The sequence below is a fragment of the Panulirus ornatus genome, chromosome 46, assembly GCF_036320965.1.
Source record: "Panulirus ornatus isolate Po-2019 chromosome 46, ASM3632096v1, whole genome shotgun sequence".
In the NCBI taxonomy this organism is placed as follows: domain Eukaryota; kingdom Metazoa; phylum Arthropoda; class Malacostraca; order Decapoda; family Palinuridae; genus Panulirus; species Panulirus ornatus.
Window position 1 is genome coordinate 32,856,705 of NC_092269.1, and position 18,061 is coordinate 32,874,765.

Here is an 18,061-nt window from a genome sequence, read left to right on the forward strand (position 1 = left end):
GTCGCCTCTCCACTTCTACTCCAGTTTAAACACGTAATTAACCTAAATCGTCTTTTATTTCCATCCTTGCCATCATCCTTCTCTTTTTCTATCTCCGTTCCATCCATCCTTCTTCCACTACGTCTTTAACTCGTTCCTACCTAATAACCTATATTTTTTCTCTCCCCATTTTCCTAACCGCCTTGCTTCTCCTTCATCTATCTATTCCTCCTCATTATATTTTCTCTCTTGCTCTTCCCGTTGCATTTCCCTCCATCTCTCCCTCGGGATCCTCCTATATCCACCTCAGGCTCTCCTGTGGTTCCCTCCAGCTCCCGTGGACGTCTCCATCAGATGTTTTCCCCCGGCGTGTTCGCAGGGAGGGCGTGCTGGAAGGGGGGCGCGTCAGGGCGCAGGCCGGCGCCCGGAGCCGCTCTCCAACCTCCCAGCTGAGTCGTCTCTGTGACGACAGTCGTTCTGGCGAGTGCGTCGTGTCCGGACGTGTGTGGCCTTCCCTTCCTGACCACCATGTGTGTTGTGTACACGCTGACGCCCCCCTGGCCCACAGTGACATGAGTTCGAGTCGCTGCCAGTGTGAGGTCATGACTGCCGCCCCAGTCAGATTGTGGAAAGTATTGATCCCTCTGGCGTGCTAGAGGCAACCGGAGAGAAGAGAGGGAGAGAGAGCCGAGCCGAGAGAGGGAAAGAGAGTGAGACAGAGAGAGAGGGGGAGGGAGAGGGTGAAGACGGGATGCTGCTCCTGTATCACTGCCACCGCCCCACCACCACCGCCACCACCAACATTATGATGTGGACGTGTCAATAAGGTCGGTATCGCCGGGTGGATCGGTTTGCGAGTGGGTGTACGAATGCGTGTAGTGTGTGTGTGTGTGTGTGTGTGTGTGTGAGATTCGTGTGTGGAGATGGCAGTATAGGCCCTCGGACGCCTGAGAGAGACCCGATGGCCACGGAGATGCAAGGGACGTGCAGGGAGACGGGTGTCGATACTAGGTGTAGGCGAGGCACACACGGAGAGGAGGGATGCTCCACTGGGAAAATACGCGATAATCAGTTCAACTAAGTTCCCAAGCGGCCTGGCCAGTAGAGGCGTAGGGCACAGCACCAGTGGAGACCGTCACACGTAGCCACCAAATTCACACTTTACTCTGGCCCTTGCTGGGCAAGTGTGCACTCCAACCTAGTGAAAGTATAAACACCTTACGTCACTCTGGAAGGATATGGGTGAAAGGTTTGAGTTTTCATCAGTTAACACCTGATTGGAGGGATTTCTCGTGACTCAAGTTTCAGAATTTCTTGCCTTATTATGCATAACATCAAACTACTACATAGAGAATTTCTAACAATAGCTACTGATGTATAATAACCATTCAGCACACATGAAACATATCAATCTGTGAAGCTGCAATGTCAATACATTTACTAATGCGTAACCTAACTTTAAAATAATAAAATTCGGGGGATTTGTGTGAAAATATTCGCAAATGGGATTTGGAAATGTAAAATAAATGAGATTTCTGGTGGACGAGAACTTAAAGGGGATATCCATTATGTTCCAACAGCCGCACGTAATGGACTAATGGACCATTGGAATATCAGCATCTCTTGGGAATTCCTATCTCGTCCAGGAATGAACGACCCAATGCTGACCCCCTACCGTGCAACACTTGAGTAACACGAGGCTCTGTCTTGGGTAATGAGCAACGATCAAGACACCGTTCGAGATATTTATCAACATGAAGGTATCGAATGGCTGAACTCTTATCCTTCTGCATCTTTGATGTACTTAACATATCGACAATATCAACTTACCTGCACACCATCAAATGAACGAAGGATTATGGGAAATACTTTCTGTTGCCTTCCCTGGCCCAGCTGAACGGAAGACATTAGATACATTTGAGATTTCATAATACCATCCCACTCGAATGAGAGATATTTAGAGATTTATCTACATTATGAGAGATATTTAGAGATTTTTCTACATTATGAGAGACAATTAGAGATTTATCTACATTATGAAAGACATTTAGATTTTTCTAAATTATGAGAGACATTTAGAGATTTATCTACATTATGAGAATTCAGAGATTTATCTACATTATGAGAAATATTTAGAGATTTATCTACATTATGAGAGATACTTAGATTTTTCTACATTATGAGAGATATTTAGAGATTTTTCTACATTTCATGTTGGAATGAGAAAACCTGGAGCATCGCAGAGACACGCGTCTCGGGTAAACGAAAGATTTGGAAACTTAAAACAATCTGCGTACGCTGGATCGGATGGAGGAGATAACAGGCAACGCTTGATAAATGTAACCTTCCGGCGATCAGAACCAACAGCAAGGCCACACCATCGTGTTCCCCCAAGTCCCTTCTCCATCCACACAGTCCTCCCTCCCTCTCGTCCTCACTCAGCGATCCTTCAACTCATTTCTTTTCCCTCAAAATCATCCCCTCCATCGACCCACCACCCACGCTTAGCGTTCGGCCCCCGCCACCCTCCTATCCCATTTCTAACTACCCATCCATCCCTGCCCTCGTCGTCTGTACCTCTAATCTATCCATTCATCGTTTCCCCTCCCTCTTCGCTCCCTCACTCGTGCCTTCCCTTTCACTGGTCCTCTCTTTCATATTTCCTATTTCCTTACACACCGTCTTCCCTCCACACAGCCTTGTTTGTTCCCCTTTTAGCCACCCTCTCAGCCTTCCCTCTCCACACCTTATGATCCAGGACGTCAAGTAGCTGGAGTTTCGTAATAAAACACATCTTCCCATATAACCCAAGACTCTTGAGCGCCCTCCCTGCACAGGCACCTCTGCATCTCCCCCAGAATACACCGCCGTCCAACTTCAAATTCCTGTGATGTATGTGACTCACTCGAAGCTGCTGATTTTGGAATGACTGCAATGATATCGCACCGTCACAGACGTGTCTTCTATCTCCATTACATCATTCTACTTTGCATATACTTCCCGTCAGTCTCACTCTCTGAATTCATATTGTCTTCTACCTTCACACACGCACACACACACAAGCGTAACACTTCTAAAACTCCCTCCATTTTATGGGACTCCCGCAGCGCGCAGAAAGCTGGCTATATCCACCAGTCGGAACCCCAGGTCAAGAGGTGTGGTGATCTTGTGTGTTTGTCTGTGTGACGTGAAGGCAGAACAGTTGAGTAAGCCTTCAGTGTCTTCAAGTAAGTAAGTTCCACCTAGGGCATGACAGCTCTTGTGTGATACGCTGAATCCGACGAGAAATGTCTTACATTCCTGGGGGCTTAGTCTCAGGTGCGACTATGTCCGGTGGGATGGAGCTTAAGACTGGGTTTTGGATGGCGGTCGGTGAGTGTGAGCATGTCCTTAGTCAACATCACGTTTATTTTCTCATATCTGTGAGTACAGATTGTTAGTGTGTGAAGCAGGGGTAAGTTTTTCTGTTTGAAAATGAGGATATGTGGTTGATTATGGCGTGGTTTGAATGGGAGGGGTCTATGGCCATTGCATAGAATCAATGGGCTGTCGAGCATATGTTGATGTGAGATCACGCAGGAAATATCTCTGCTTCACTGGACAGTTGTTGAATGTTTGTGGTTACGGGACAGCCAATGATTGTTCTGAGGGCCTGGTTTTGGTGTGGTTTGTCGCTCTGTTATGCTTGCTCTTGTTGGCATGATGGATGACCTGAGGGCTGAGGTGTAGTTTAGGGTGGAGCGAATGAACTGTGTGCAGAGGATGGACACACAAACACATAGAATTCTACACCACAATCTATATGTCAGACTCGTGTCACACAGGACGGATGGCTATGTAAGAAAAAAAAAATTCGAAGTGTACAAAAAAAAAAGTGAGAACTTATACGTGCACCAGAATCGTAGTAATTCCGAGTCGTGCCTGATATGATAGTCATCTACACCGTCACTAGGGTAAGAGAATTGTTCTCACTCTACCCTCGAGAAGCAAGAAGAAAATGTGCTGTTCTCTTACGAGTTTTCCTTCCGTATAAATGCAACTGCGTAGAGTTGTCATAATATTCTGAAGAGATATACAACAGTGTATGGGGCGCATACCACAAAGAACCATATTCTAAACTAGTTCTAGGGCGATACAAAGACACTGATTCTCGTTTCCGAACTACAAACCAAAACTGTGAAAAATGATTTAATTAAACCAAAACAATAATCAGTGTCGGCCAAATATAAACCACGGCCAGCATAGAATAAACCACTACCAGTCAAAAAGAATAAATAAAATAAACCACTACTAGCCACATAACTATCCAAATAAAATGCTAGACACATATCTTAAATGTCTGACTTGAAAAAACAGTTTTGTGGCTCATTCTGTGCAACTGTTTACCGAAAAAAAAACAGACAAAACCTGAGTGTTACCAACATCAATAACCTTCGTTCAGATATTTTTGATAAAAACAGAATAATCTTCAACATGCACGACACAACCGCTACACAACATGTTAATGGTAAAAAAGGGGAGGAATGCAAACAACCACACATATGTAAGGGATTACGCAAAGCTCCAGGCGGATCCGATGTCGCTAAATGCGTATTCAACGCACAAAGTTAAAACTGCGTTACAAATCTGTCCAAAATTCAGCACTGTACTCAGGCAGTGCACGGAAATGAACGCTGTAAAAAAAAAAATCTAAAATCTGGTTCAGTCTAATGCTTAGTTGACCGCAAGTCAACTGAATGTCTGGATCAGATTAAAAGATGAAGGGTGGTTGACACTGGTCCGTCCAGTACGTGGATGATCAATGTTGACCATATGAACGATTCGACTGTGGTATATTAATCGCGCCACACCGCACTTCCCATGACATCCCGATTCTGTGCCGAATGCGAAAGATAATAATCATTCTTGTTTCTTAGTCGTCCACATACTGAACATACGGAAAACACTTACCACATGTAATCATGGAAGAGTGAACACCAACAGCTGAGGGTCTCTCAAACACACACCTCAGCACGGGGATCCTTCACACACCCCAGCACGGGGATCCTTCACACACCCCAGCACGGGGATCCTTCACACACCCCAGCACGGGAATCCTTCACACACCCCCAGCAAGAGGATCCATCAAACACCCCAGCACGAGGATCCTTCACACACCCCAGCACGGGGATCCTTCACACACCCCAGCACGGGGATCCTTCACACACCCCAGCACGGGAATCCTTCACACACCCCAGCACGGGAATCCTTCACACACCCCCAGCAAGAGGATCCTTCACACACCCCAGCACGGGGATTCCTCACACACTCCAGCAAAGGAGGTCCCTTCATACAACAGTACGGGATCCCTTCTACACCTCAGCATGGGGAAGGGCCTTACTCACACACCCGAACATGGAGAACACACACACACCCCAACATGAAGAACACGCACACACCCCAACATGGAGAACACGCACACACCCCAACATGGAGAACACGCACACACCCCAACATGGAGAACACGCACACACCCCAGCTCGGAGGTCCCTCACACACCCCAGTACGGGGATCTCTCACTCACCTTAGTTTGAGGGTTCCTTATACCCCTGCATTGGGGGGTCCTTTACACATCCCAACACGGGTTCCCTCAAACATCCCAGCACTGGAATCCCCCAGACACCAAACATCCCAGCACTGGAATCCCCCAGACACCATGGCAACGGGGCCCTTCACACACCCTACCACGGGAATGCGTCCTTCATATACCTTAGCACAGTAAAGTATCCCTCACACATCCCAACATGGGGAAGGATTCCTCATACACCCCAGCATGGGGTCCCTCACACACCCCCGGCAGGGAAGGCCCCCTACACATCCTTGCTCTGGGTTCCCTCCCGCACCCCGGCACGGGGAGGGGTCCCCAAACGCCCCAACACAGGGGCACCCTCACACACCTCAGCAAGTAAAACCCTCACACATCCCAACTAAGAGGTTCCCTACATACCCCAGAACGTGGAGGGGTCCCTCATTCCCTAGCACAGGTGGCCCTCACGCACCCCAGCAAGGAGGTGGCTCACACATCCCAGCATGGGGTTCAGTCACACCCCAGCACGAGAAAAGGTCCCCAGCACACTCCAGCACAGAGAAGAGTCCTTCACACACCCCCAGCACGAGAAAAGGTCCCCAGCACACTCCAGCACAGAGAAGAGTCCTTCACACACCCCCAGCACGGAAGTCCTTCACACTCCCCAGCACAAGAACCCTTCACACAGCTCAACAGGAGAGCCGCTCACACACTCCAGCACAAGAGTCCCCCTACAACCTGGCACTGGGGTCCCCCTCGCACTGGGAAGGGTTCCGCACACACCCCAGCACGGGATCCCGCACACCCTAGCATAAGGATTCCTCTCACACCCCAGCACGGGGTCCTTCATACAACCCAGCATGGGGTCCTTCACACACCACAGCACGGGGTCCTTCACACACCCCAGCACGGAGGATCTTTCACACACCCCAGTATAGAGGATCCTTCACACACCCCACTACGGAGGATCCTTCATACACCCCACCACGGGGTCCTTCACACACCCCAGCGAGGATTCCTTCACACACTCCAGGCGAGCTAAATCTACACAGCCGTTCCGTTCCTAGTTCGCTGGACAATAACAGCTGAGTGGATTTCTCTAACTTTTGGCATAAGTCTGAAGCAGTACAGAAGTATGATACTGGTCCATGGAATGCCCGGCAGAAGCGGGGAGGGTGGTGGACTCGCTGTCGTCATCCTTGTCTGCCATGGTCCACGCACTGCCCAGCAGGAGGAGGGAGGAGTGATAGACAGGCTACCTTGTTTGTCTGCCATAGTCTGGGGCAAACTGTGTACGATGATAACAAGAAATGGTGCCCATCTGCTGGAATGAATCGGATCAACAAATTTGTTTCGCGATCCTAGCACCTACGCGAGGCAGATATATAAAAAAAAATGCTGAGCCTTTTTTTTTTTATGTCCGCTGGCTGCAGATAGACGAGCAGATGAACCAAATTACAAAATGCTGGCCCAATTCCTCCCTCCACTCCTGTTCCGTTCGAATGAAAAAGAAAAGTTCATTCACAGTTCGAAAAAAAATTTCACCTTTCCCCTCTATACACTTTGCCATCGTCGCTCCACTCATTCCAAAACCTTTCATCTTCCCTCCAGCGATTACGCGACACGTACTAGAGTCCATATATATATATATATATATATATATATATATATATATATATATATATATATATATATATATATATATATATATATATAGATATAGATATATATGCATATATATATATAGTGCTACCTTTCTGTGCACCGTGCTCTGTCTAATCTGCTGTACCGTGTGTATCATACGCACTGTGATCCCTTCTACCACACGCAGTATACCATTATTATCCCACCAACAGAAGCCACCACCATATATACATATACTCCCCACACTTGCCGTACCCTACGTGTACCTCATCCTCCCTACCACACAAACAGTGACCCCCTCACTACTTCACCAGACGCACCGGTTCCGTCTAACTGCGAGTCGTCGTCTAATTATAGGCAAAGCAAGGCCACTGAACCTTCAAAGTAGAGATATGGCAAGCTGTGCAACCTCCTCCGCCACAAGTGTCTCTTGGCACCTTAACACTCACAAGAGACCAGTGTCACAACACGTGCATTGCCAAGGTTAGAAGCAGAGAGTTACCGCCTGGGACGGGTGGGGATTCAAAATTAGAATAATCATCGCCCGACCATAAACTTGCACCCGGGAGCGTGTGACGCTGGCGGAATATGAAGGTAAAGATGTATGTGCAAGAATACCACCTTGGAAATAAAAAGAAAAAAATATATATAAAGAGAAAGTCGTATTTCAAATTCTACTTCAAATGTTAAAAGTCTTTGTGAGTTTCATTCTAAAGTTGTCCCCACGTTATGATGAAATTCCTCGAGGATCACAACCGCTAAAACATGGCGGTCGTGACCCCAGATGGAGACGGCCCGACGCCGATGGCGTTAGCTATGAAACCAGAGACGTCCCGCCGGGTTCCCCTCGACGTGTGTGTCGTCCGACCGGCCGACACTTTGACTAGAAACACTGCAGGAGCTGCGCTGCGTCTCTCGCGGTACTACAGTACACAAAGACAAAACAAACTGACCCTGACCACTGTCGGACCCGGCAGTAATATAAGACCCCGCGGACGCCCGACTCATCACCGTATGAAATTAAAGCGTTATATTACTGTCATTGTAAGCGTACCAATCTGTCCTTCATTGTGATATTTTCTTACACTTTCCCCTCTCATTATATATATTTTTTTGACAAAAGACATAAGAATGAGAGGAAGGATGAGGGGAAGGGAGATGAGGACCGGGTGATCTAAGAGACGCAGTTGCCACGGCCGATCACTTTGGCCAAAATGGAGCTCTATAATGACCGATGAGAAGCTGTAGGACACGTACCTGACGGAAGGGCCGCTCATGTAATCCAAACCCACTGCACGAAAGACCTAATCTGAACATTCCGAAGATCTAAAGATACAGAATACATACACATTTAAGCAGACCGGTAAAAACCATACTTGTTGCGGTACAGCCAGCTTAATAATCTGAAGTGTACATGGTTCAGAGAAGCCAGACCTGAAGCAGGAGTCGCCTATAACCTCCATCACCCGAGAACAACATCATCGGTCCACACGCGAGTGTAAAGCGGCGGATGGAGAGCGAAGTACGCCTGAGCGACAGAGGTGGTCGCTTCGTCGCCGTCACCGCTTTCGACCACCTCCTCCTTCGTCCGTCGTCGCTTCCGCCGACAATGTTACCACCTCAGTCGTCGTCGTCGTCTTCGTTCTCAGCGGCAACGACACGGGCAGCATTGCTCATCGCTCGTCCATCATGTCACATTATCCTCCTGCCGTCGCATGCAACAGTACCACGACCACCACCGTCGTGGCGTCTATATAAACAAACAGCTGCCATAACCAGCACCACCGTCGCTGTTGCCACACCACCACCAGTTCTAACACCCCCCCGGCAGCCGCCAACAACGACAACTCCCGTCGTCGTCACTATACCGCCAGCGTCGCCGTCGTTGTTGCCACCACACTGACCATCAAATCCCAACTGTTGGAGCTGGTGTCACCACCGCCACACTGTCGCCATCGTCGGCGCCACCACAAACATTACCACAATACCACTCCCTCGACGAGATCGGGGCGGTATACAACCCAAACAAGAAGGGCGAACATTCTTCATGGAAGTACATCAGAGAGAGAAGCAAATCTCTCTCTCTCTCTCTCTCTCTCTCTCTCTCTCTCTCTCTCTCTCTCTCTCTCTCTCTCTCTCTCTCTCTCTCTCTCTCTCTCTCTCTCTCTCTCTCTCTCTCGTTATCCATCGTTTGTATTTCAGAACATCAACCATCATTATGCTTATATACAAGTAAATACGGTGACGCTTCTCCCTGAGTTCATAAGCTGTCACTTCCAAAGCTTTAAACCAAGACATCAAAAGTCGCTAAGTTATACTCAAATGGTCATGAAAACATTCATGAAATATATACTAAGGTATATTGATGTAAGGCAGGGACTATCATAACGTGTGTGTGTGTGTGTGTGTGTGTGTGTGTGTGTGTATGGGTTAGGGCAACGCGCAAACACAGGTGAATCGATCTCTCACTTGTTTACTTTACCACCTTGATCAACACACACACACACACACACACACACATTATATATATATATATATATATATATATATATATATATATATATATATATATATATATATATATATATATATATATATATGTATATATATATATATATATATATATATATATATATATATATATATATATATATATATATATATATATATATTTTTTTTTTTTTTTTTTTCATACTATTCGCCATTTCCCGCGATAGCGAGGTAGCGTTAAGAACAGAGGACTGGGCCTTTGAGGGAATACCCTCACCTGGCCCCCTTCTCTGTTCCTTCTTTTGGAAAAAAAAAAAAAAAAAAACGAGAGGGGAGGATTTCCAGCCCCCCGCTCCCTTCCCTTTTAGTCGCCTTCTACGACACGCAGGGAATACGTGGGAAGTATTCTTTCTCCCCTATCCCATATATATATATATATATATATATATATATATATATATATATATATATATATATATATATACATTTATACATACATATGTATTACTTTGTAGCTTCGAGGCTGCAATACGCGCAGGATAAGGTGGGCTCCTTTTGACAAGAGCCTCGACAACGCTATATTCTCTGTCCACGCGTGGAAAACTTCCTTTTACCCACAAACATAGTACTACTCATCATGAAATTATCATGTACATACCTACGGTCGTTAACGTATCTATCTTTACAACCGGTAAAAGACACACCTACATCTGGCCATGACTATCATGTAATCTATATAGTAATTCTACCAAAATCTCTGATACAGTTAAGCCTCACTGAAAGACTAAAAAAAAAAAAATTCGAACTGCCGCACCAAACGCATGAAAATGATTTTCTCAACCCATCAGTCAGCCTCCTGAAGGAACATACGCCACGCAAATCACTCGACATCCTGACGAGCCACTGGACCCGCACAGATGCGTCCAGATCCACCAGCATGGGCAAGGTTATCTGCGGGAGGCAACTCACAGATTCATCTGGGAACATCTGCGGCTTGCGTCGTAAACTTGGGCAGGTTATTATATAGCCAAGAGTACCTACGTCTGGTGTTTAGTTACTTCAGGTGAGGACCGGGTTGGCTTAGGTCTACAATGCCATCCCTCTTGACGGGAAAGCAAGGAGACAAAGACGAATAAAGAGAGGAGGATATAGAGAGGGTTATGGAAAAGGAGGTGGGGGTAAGAAATGGCAAAAGACGGACGAGGTGAAGACGGGGAAAGGAGATGATGGCGGGGAAGACAGAGGAAAAATGGAGGAATATGGAAAAAAGGAGAAACAGGCGCAGAGGAACGTCTAGAAAAAGGAGGATGAGAAAGAGGAGTGAGAGGAGGAAAAGATGGCGAGGATCAACTGTGAACAAGGATGAGGCGGTGAGAGGAAGGAGAATGTTGGGAGCCACATGTGAGAGGACCATGGCAGGGCCTTGTGACATAACAAGAACATGAGACACACCTTCGCCAGTGTTCCAAATCTTGTTTCCTTCTCGTTTGTTTTCGTAGATCAAGATCCGTTTGACATCTTTTTATGTTCTGATTTGGTTACTTTCTACGTTGCCGGTGAAGAGCAGATGTATAGAAAGCATATATTAGGAAGACTTACATGCAGGAGAGTATTCGAGTGAGTTTCATCCTTTACCTGACATCGGGCACATTCCAATAATATTGTTGGAATACTTTTCATACACGGAATTTACGTCATTCGAAAATCAGCCTCTTTAGTGGGGTGCTCTGCGAATCACGTCACAGCTAATAAGAATCAGTTTATATATATATATATATATATATATATATATATATATATATATATATATATATATATATATATATATATACACGTGTGTGTGTGTGTGTGTGTGTGTGTGTGTATGTATACACACACACACACACACACACACACAAAGCCCCTGTACAGACTGGCATCTTGACAGGAGAAAATTCATAATTCCTTTTTTTGTTTAAAAGAATATTCGCCTGGAGCATAAAGAGGTGCGCCGCTGCAACTGACGCAGATATCCCGGCACATAAGACTTCCATTGTTGGCGTATTTCCTCCGGCATAATAACTAAGAGGACTGGACACCGGTGGGAGACGCGCGTTGTTTTGGTGTCGTACGTGCTAACTTCCCAGGAGCTGTTTCTGGCCTTCAGGTCTGAGGGACTTCTGATTTACCAGGCTATTACTGCTCGCTGATGGTAATTAACTCCGGTTAATTAGCATGTTGTATACGTATCAGCTTGGTTTCGAATGCACACTTCTAGATAGTCTGGCGCGATGTATGTTCTGTTCACTTGTTCGCTCTAGATAATCTAGGATGTGTCATTAATCTAGCATGTGTAAGGTCTAGTATATTTCTTTCGTTTGGACTGTACTTTCCTAGATGTATGCCTGTTTGATCAACATATTCTGAAATGTCCACTTTTGCGTCATCAACTTGTGTGATAAAGCTTACTTTTCCTTATTGAATAATGGAGCATAATTTGTACCTAATCTCCTCCTCTGAGATTACTGATCCTTGCTGCCCCAATTTGTCTGCCTTAACCCTGCCAGCCAACTAAGTCTTAGAAAAAAAAATAAGGGATTCTCTTGTATGGCATAACTTGTATAATCATAATCAGAATACGTCAAGAGGCATCAGAACCCGCGTTTGTGACAGTATTTATGACGTTTGAACCCAAGAGGACGGGTTGTCATATGGCATAGGCCCGTGCCAGGAGTGTGTGTGTGTGTGTGTGTGTGTGTGTGTGTGTGTTAGAATATCTAGTACAGCCAACACTTGACTCTCCCGGGAGTAGAACCAACGTCCCTGTAGGGGTAAGGTGTATCCTGCCGCTTAGAAGACAACGTTCGACTCCCAGGACTTACAGGACCCGGCGGAGGTCTCTCTGCACGGAAGCAAACCGTCCGTTCGCCTCCATGAACGTAACAAGATATGGCAGAGTTCTCTCTACTCGGACTGCTTACAGTAACATGTTCGCCTCCCAGAACATACAGGATTCGGCAGGGGTCTTTCCACGGAATGTGCACACACGGTCTACTTCCGGAACGTACGCTACAAAATGTGGCATACGTATATACATTGGACTCCACATCCGTTCACTTCAGCATTGTGCTAAGCAAATGTTTTTGGCTTGTAGTAAGAAACCGTCTTTTAAAAAAAAACAAAGAAAATAAAGTATCTTAGTATGAGAAACGATACTGTCCAAGCCGAGTGGACAGTTAAAAAATTATTCTAAAATGTGAAAAATTTGTATCAGTGATTAGCAGTTGTTTACACTATTTCCAAGACATTTCCGGTCTTTTGAAAGCAAAGGTAGTCACCTACGCCGTCCCACAGTTACCGCATTCAGCCGCGACATAAAACCCGATTGCATTACATTTATGATTAAGCAAACGCCGGGTAGGGCCGAGAATGAGGTCCAGTAACGTGGTTCTAGCCACTTACACTCTGACATCCGCGGTAATCTCACGCGCCAGCATGATTTGCTCATCATGCTTTCCCAGGCTAGTGGCATGATAGTAATTTCTTTAAAAAAGGTACTGTTTAGGATAAGGCAGCATACATCATCATGATGATCACAGTGATAATAGTAATAATAATAATAATAATAATAATAATAATAATAATAATAATAATAATAGCACTGGAAAAGACGAAAGAACGGCAATATTTGTCCTCCTCCTCTCTAGGTAAAATACACAGCCTCTTATCCACAGCCAAATCCTTAAAACCATTTTCGTGATTTCCCCTGACCGCTTCCTGCTTCATCCATAATAATAATAATAATAATAATAATAATAATAATAATAATAATAATGTTTACACTCTAAGGAAGATTATTTCACATGAAAAACAAAGACCTGTCGAATCTGCCAGTTCATCGGGCCCCAGACTAGCAAACACTGAAAGACACCAGACTTGAAACTTTCAAACCCTCTCCATGGGAAACTGACTTGACTAACACGGTATAAGATAAAGATAGAAGGGCAGAAACATGCTGTATGTATCTGCTGTTACTGTGTGAATGTAACGTGTTGTGGTGGAGATCCAAATGACGCACTGTGGCGGAATGGATGTTGTTACCCTGGACACGGGACAAATTTCTCGCGCTTTCACTGGCTCGCCTTGAGCAGGTCCGCCAACGGTTCTCCGAAGTTCGTTGACGCTCTCTTGACGTCGTTTCGTTATTGCGTATCGCTGTATGAATCATCACTTTCAAATATTACCGTAATGTTTTTCTTTTGTATAACATGCATGATATATATCATTATTTAGTCCACTTCTCATTATCACTTATCTAATTAAATGACTCGATTGCAAAATAGTGTGTATTTGGCTCTTCCGGACTCCATATCCCCTTCAACGTGTCGTCTCTGCCGACACTTTCCTGTTAGCGCCCCAGGGTAAGTTTGGCTTAAGGGCTGGAACCTTATACAGTGGTCGTTTCGTCTGCATTTCTTAAAAATACAGTTACACACTTGACTGTGCTTCAAATCACAGAAGCATTTTATTCAAACGCTCTTGTAAAGGATGCTGACAGAAACCTGTGCCTTAACTAGCCTATACATAAGCCTGTCACGTCAAAAAAGAAACGCTTGTGAACGGTGGGTACCAAGTCGCCAGCATTTACACCTGATGTCGCTGTATCAAATTATACTTGGCATGTTATTCAGTGGGGAAAATAAAAGATACTTGGCTCCTGTGTACACACACGTCTGGACTCGAGCTGCAGGAGTTTCCACTCGACTCCAGTTATACCACACGATTTGATTTTTCAATCTAGGCGAAGGCTCTAAGCAAAATTATGTCCCGTGTCAATATTCTTCAGGTACCACGAGCAGAGGATACAGCAAAACACATCATCAAGTGCCGGAGGTAAATCACAAAATGATTATAAAATTATCGCTCACCGAACATTACTTATTGCTATGAATGTCAAGTGTTGACAATAATCACATATCAAAAGAGTGATGATAAATCTCTGGATATAAACTTGTAAGAACCAGTGTTATGCTCCTTGGTCTCACTTTATATTTCATGTTAAGTGACGCGGCATGGGTGCCTGAGGCCTTAATCAAGGCTAGTAATGATATATATATATATATATATATATATATATATATATATATATATATATATATATATATATATATATATATATATATATATATAATTTTTTTTTGCTCTGTCGCTGTCTCCCGCGTTTGCGAGGTAGCGCAAGGAAGCAGACGAAAAAAATGGCCCAACCCACCCCCATACACATGTATATACATACGTCCACACACGCAAATATACATACCTACACAGCTTTCCATGGTTTACCCCAGACGCTTCACATGCCCTGATTCAATCCACTGACAGCACGTCAACCCCGGTATACCACATCGATCCAATTCACTCTATTCCTTGTCCTCCTTTCATCCTCCTGCATGTTCAGGCCCCGATCACACAAAATCTTTTTCACTTCATCTTTCCACCTCCGATTTGGTCTCCCACTTCTCCTCGTTCCCTCCACCTCCGACACATATATCCTCTTGGTCAATCTTTCCTCACTCATTCTCTCCATGTGCCCAAACTATTTCAAAACACCCTCTTCTGCTCTCTCAACCACGCTCTTTCTATTTCCACACATCTCTCTTACCCTTACGTTACTTACTCGATCAAACCACCTCACACCACACATTGTCCTCAAACATCTCATTTCCAGCACATCCATCCTCCTGCGCACAACTCTATCCATAGCCCACGCCTCGCAACCATACAACATTGTTGGAACCACTATTCCTTCAAACATACCCATTTTTGCTTTCCGAGATAATGCTCTCGACTTCCACACATTCTTCAAGGCTCCCAGGATTTTCGCCTCCTCCCCCACCCTATGATCCACTTCCGCTTCCATGGTTCCATCGCTGCCAGATCCACTCCCAGATATCTAAAACACTTTACTTCCTCCAGTTTTTCTCCATTCAAACTTACCTCCCAATTGACTTGACCCTCAACCCTACTGTACCTAATAACCTTGCTCTTATTCACATTCACTCTTAACTTTCTTCTTTCACACACTTTACCAAACTCAGTCACCAGCTTCTGCAGTTTCTCACATGAATCACATGAATATATATACATATATATATATATATATATATATATATATATATATATATATATATATATATATATATATATATATATATATATATATATATATATATATCCCTAGCCTGAGCCAGGTACCCATCATATCGATCAAACGCCAATAGGTGGATGAACAGCTGGGTTGACTGTGGACCGACTGCTGCAAACAGAATTCGAATCTGTACGCTCGACCCATGGCTGAAGACACATGTTCTCTCGAGGTGTGTTTTGACGTGACTAGACTGCTGACCTTACAGTATTTGACTTCGATTCTCCAGTAGGATTCCGGCTTCTGTTCACATTGCAAACTGAAGACAACTACCTGTTCACAAGAGCAAACTGCAGAGTCAAGGCTCAGCAATGCAGTGGCGTGACGAGTGTAATCTTGTATAACATAATTTGAGTCTTTCATGAATTATGCTTTCCGCTTCACCATACTGTCTCCAACATCTAGACTCAAGATTAAAGCTATTATTGCTGCCCCTTATCATATAACCTTGTCATATACCGTAAGGTCCTAAGATGTCTGTGTTTCCCAACGGCAAAACAGGTCGTATATTAAAAAAAAAAATGAGACAACAACTTTGACATTTAGTGGTCACTGCTGACGGGAAAGCGTGTAACTTGGTCGTGGTCTCAGCACCACACACGGGAAATAATGAGGTCACACACAAGCAACCTTCTTAACCTTCCTGGATATCCACTACACTACCCCCCGTGAGCAGGGCACTGCAACCCTTGAGCAGAATGGTACAAGCCATCGTTATGACGGCGTGGCCTTTAACTTGACCCTTAAGGATCAGATCGAAAGGCACATCGCCACACCCAAGGGTCATTCCGTTGTGCTCACAGGGGTCAGCCAGTCGTCAAGGCTCAGGGAAAGGGTACTCCGGTGTCACATACACTGATTGGTCTTTTTTCCCTGCATTGCGTGTGTGTGTGTGTGTGTGTGTGTGTGTGTGTGTGTGTTTATGCTCCCGGGACCTTCTCTCAGTCTCGCATTCCTACCGCAAACACCAGCAATTCCCAGTATCAATATTAGCCAAGGCATTTTCTCCAGCTATCACGACAATACAAGCTAAGAACAGTACCAGCAAACGAAATAATATCAGCTTACTCAGAAAAGAAAAAAAAAAATATTAGCACAATATTGACAGCTAACGCAGCAGTACCAGCTAACTAAACTACACCAGATGAATGCCACAGTGACATAACTAACGCTACACTGCCGTTTAAGAAACCCAAGCCGGCTCGTGCGACCCTCCCATCCAGCAAACGTACACAAGCATCTCCCTAATACAACAGTCCCGCTCAACTCACACAATACTAGTATCATTAAGACATAAAAGTCTTAAGCAAGATACCCATGAATTCCACATAATGACACATTAGAACAAAGAACAGAGAGCGGGTAATCATGAAAAACGATGAATAAATAACAGGAGCTGTCTCTCCACAAAGTTGGAAGTTGGAAGTAGTACTGACATAGAACCAAAACAAGTGGTAGAATTAATGCCATGTTTACGTAGATCTTATGATATCGTTCCGTAGAGTTAGCGTTCTCTTTTGAACATCTTCACATTGTCATGTTACTCAAAAATACGTCTTTCATTACGGTAGAGACGATTTATTGATTTCAGACCGAACATAGCTCTCTGCCTTCCTTATCTATGATGAGTATTGAAAAATATTTGGTAACATTTTGGTAGAGGAACGCTTTAAGCAATTTCTCTGAAGACGGCATTTCTCGTACCAGGTGAATGCGCATAGCATCGTTTTCTGTCTGTAGCGCTGGTCAGAACATCAACTCTAACTACTCAAAGAGCGTTAGGAAAAAAAAAAATCAGGCTAAACAGGCGAGAGCAACGCTGAATCAAAGCTCCTGAAATAATAAAAAGACTGACAAGCTCTCACTGACAGGTATAAACATAGGTGAGCACTGAGCAATGCTTTAAGACAGTATTACAGGGGCTATGAACAGCGTGACAACGTCACAATAAACACGAGGTAATGCTGCATTCCTCACAGAGTCGTTAGAAAAAAAAAAAAACGTGCTAAACAAGAAGAAACGATGTGTCACAGACTTAATCTCTACACAAGTCGGGGACATTTCATCACATCCGTTAGCAAAACATCACTGGAGAATGTGTCAAGGGGGGTTAGCCTGCACGAGAGTCAGGAGTCTCATTGTATCCGCTAACGTAACAGTAGCGTTTCACAGGATGAGGCTTATACGGAAGTCAGGAACAC

The 18,061-nt window shown here is 44.8% G+C and overlaps 1 protein-coding gene across 2 annotated transcripts in view; it reads left to right on the top strand.

Moving 5' to 3' along the window:
• The first annotated feature begins 466 nt into the window (after positions 1 to 466).
• LOC139763197 (chondroitin sulfate N-acetylgalactosaminyltransferase 2-like) overlaps positions 467 to 18,061 on the top strand; it is an 88,149-nt gene continuing 70,554 nt past the window's right edge. For both annotated transcript variants that reach the window (XR_011716061.1, XM_071688936.1), the window contains exon 1: positions 467 to 806. The gene's annotated coding sequence lies outside the window, so the exon portion shown is untranslated. The remainder of the gene's footprint in view (positions 807 to 18,061) is intronic.